The following is a 3,743-nucleotide window of genomic DNA, read 5'->3' on the forward strand; positions in this document are numbered from 1 at the left end:
TAAGAGGTTAATATCCAAACTTTTTATATAAAGAACTCCTACAATTCAACCATAAAACAAAACCCAAAATAATCTGATTTAAAAAATAGGGAGAAGACTTCAAAAGACATTTCTCCAAAGAAGATATACAGATGGCCAATGAGCATGTGAAAATATTTTCTACACCATTAATTATTACAGAAATGAAAACGAAAACCACAATGAGATACCACCTCATACCCATTAGGGCGGCTATTAAAAGACAAAAACAAACAAACAAACAACAACAAAACAAAATAATAAGTGCTGGTGAAGACATGGAAAAACTGGAACCCCTGTGCACTACTGGTATAAATGTAAAATTGATATGGAAACGTCTATGGAAAACAGCATGGTGTTTTCTCAAAAAAGTTAAAATAGAATTACTATATGACTCAGCAATTCTTCTTCTGGGTATATAACCAAAGGAACTGAAAGCAAGGACCTGAACAGATAATTTTATAACCATGTTCACAGCAGTTATTATTTACAATAGCCAAAAGTTGGAAGTAACCAAAGTATCCATCGAAGGATGAACAGATAAACAATATGTAGTATATACATACAATGGAATATTATTCAGTCTTAAAAAGGAAGGATACTCTGACATGCTACGATGTAGACAGACCTCAAAGGCATTATGCTAAGTGAAGTAAGCTATTTACAAAAGGACTTATATGAGGTATCAAGAGTAGTCAAACTCAAAGAGACTGAAAGTAGAATGAAGATTGCAAAGGGCTGTGGGGAGGAGGGAATAAGAGATATTATTTAATAGATATAGAGTCTCAGTTTTATAACATAAAAAGAGCTCTGTGGATGGACAGTGTTAATGGCAGCACAACAGTGTGAACATACTTAATGTCACTGAACTCTATACTTAAAATGGTTAAGATAGTAAATTTTACATTATTGTATTTAACCACAATTACAATTTAAAAAAAAAATAAGTAGAGAAGAAACAATAAACCAAAATTTGGTACTTTGAAAAGATCAACATTGATAAACCTTGAGCTAGACTAAAAAACCAAAAAAAAAAAAAAAAATCCAAATTACTAAAATCAGAAATGAAAAGAGGGAAAGCACTTTATAGAAAAAAAAGTATTCTAAGGTAGACCAATAAATTATATGAAATGGACAAATTTTAGAAAAAAACAACTAAATGTTAAGAGTGACTCAAGATAAAAGAGAATATCTGAATAGATCTCTAACAAGAAAAGACATTAAACAGTCATTTAAAACCTCCCCACTAAAAAATGCCCATGACCATATGGCTGTACTAATAAAATCTATCAAATATTTAAAGAATTCATCCTTTACAAACTTTTCCAAAGAGTAAGAGAGAGAATATTTCCTTATTCTATGAGGCTAGAATTAACCTGAAACTAAAACCAAAGACTTCACAAAGAAAAATCAGTATCCCTGATCCTCCACAAACTACTGGGAAACCAAATATGGCAATGTGTAAAGCGATTCTTCCCCATTACCAAGTGGAATTTATCCCAGGAATGTAGGGTTGGTTAAACATCGAACATCAATTAATGTAATATGCCATATCAGTAGAAAAAAAGGCAAAAAACACATGATTATGTTTGTAGAAGCAGTAAAAGCATTTCACAAAATTCAACACCTTTTCATGATAAAAAACATTCAACTAAAAACAAAAGGGAAGTTCCTCAACTCAATAAAGGACACCCATGGAAACTCCTAACATTATACTGGTGAAAAACTGAATTGTTTCCCCCACGATCAAGGAAAAAACAAACTTGTTCATTCTTGCCACAGTTCTTTAATGTTCATTGTATCTGAGGCTCTAGGGAATGCAATTCGACAAGAAAAAGAATAAAAGGCATCCAGATTTGAAAAGAGGAAATAAAATTATGTTTGTAAAAGGTATAATCTTATATATAGAAAGCTCCGAGTAATCCACTGAAAAGCTATAACAGCTAATAAACGAGTTCAACAAGGATTCAGGATATAAGATCAATATGAACAAATCAATTACATTTCTATACAGCACCAATAAAGCAATCAAAAATAAAATAAAACGATCCCATTTATAACAACATCAAAAAATAAAACACTCGGGAATAAATTTAAAGTGTAAAATTTATACTATGAAAACTACAAAACATTGAAGAAAGTGAAAGAGGATCTAAATAAAAATAAAACCATCCTATATTCACACATTAGAAGGCATAACATTGTTAAGATGGCAATACTATCCAAATTGATCTACAGATTCAAGACATTACCCTATCAGAATCCCGGCTGGTTCTTTGTAGAAACTGACAGGCTAATTCTAAAATTCATACGGAATTTCAAGGGACCAAGAATAATCTAAACAACCTTGAAAAAGGAGAACAAAGCTGGAGGTCTCATACTTTCTGATTTCAAAGCTTATCACAAAGCTACACTAATCAAGATAGTGTTGTACTGGCACAAAGAAAGATGTAGATCAGTGGAAAGGAGTTGAAAGTCCCAAATAAATCCACACATCTATGGTCACCCGATTTTTGACAAGTATGCTAAGACATTTTAATGAGGGAAAGAACAGTCTTTTCAACAAAGGATGTTGGGACAACTGAACAGCTACACGCAAAAAAATGAAGTTGAATACCTGTATCACATCCTAAACAAAAATTAATGCAAAATGGATCAAAAACCTAAATATAAGAGCTAAAACTATAAAACACACAAAACAAATGAGTAAATCTTCATGATCTTAGGTTGGGCAATGATTTCTTAGCTATGACATCAAAAGCAGAAGAGATACACTAACAACCAATTATCCAAAAAGGAAATTAAGAAAACATCATTTGTAATAGTTTAAAAAACGAATAAAATATTTAGGAATAAACTTAATCAAGGAGGTGAAAGACATGTACACTGAAAACTATAAAACAGTGATAAAAAATTAAAGTATACACAAATAAATAGAAAGACATCTATGTTCATAGACTGGAAGAATTAATGTTGTTAAAATGTCCATACTAGTCAAAGCGACGTACAGATTCTATGCAATCTCTATCGAAATCCCAATGGCCTTCTTTACAGAAATAGAAAAAAAAATCACAAAAGTCATATGTAACCACAAAACAACCTGAATCATCAAAGCGATTGTGAACGAGGACAAAGCTGGAGGCATTACACTTCCTGATTTGAAAATATGTAACAAAGCCACAGTGATCAAAACAGTATAGTACTGGTATAAAGACAGATATAAATCCACAGAACAGAATAGAGAGCTTTGAAGTATACTCCTGCATGTATGGTCAACTGATTTTTACAAGAGTGCCAAGAATACACAATTGCAAAAAGGCAGTCTCTTCAATAAATGGTGCTGGGAAAACTGGGTATCCACATGCAAAAGGATGAAATTGAGCCCCTATCTTACACTATGCACACAAATTAACTTAAAATGGGCTAAAGACTTAAACATAAGACCTAAAACTGTCAAACTCCTAGAAGAATACAAAGGGAAAAGGTTTCTGGACATTGGCCTTGGCAATGATTTCTTGACCATGACACCAAAAGCACAGACAAAAAAAAAACAAAACAAAACAAAAGTAAAACTAAACAAGTGGGATAACATCAAACTAAAAAACTTCTATATAGCAAAGGAAAAAAAATCAACAAAAATTAAAAGGCAGCCATACTAAATGAGAAAAAATATTTGCAGACCATATATCTGATAAAAAGGTTAATATTCAGAATATATAAGGAAC

This window comes from Pteropus medius, unplaced genomic scaffold (assembly GCF_902729225.1).
Source record: "Pteropus medius unplaced genomic scaffold, Ma_sr-lr_union100, whole genome shotgun sequence".
Taxonomy (NCBI): domain Eukaryota; kingdom Metazoa; phylum Chordata; class Mammalia; order Chiroptera; family Pteropodidae; genus Pteropus; species Pteropus medius.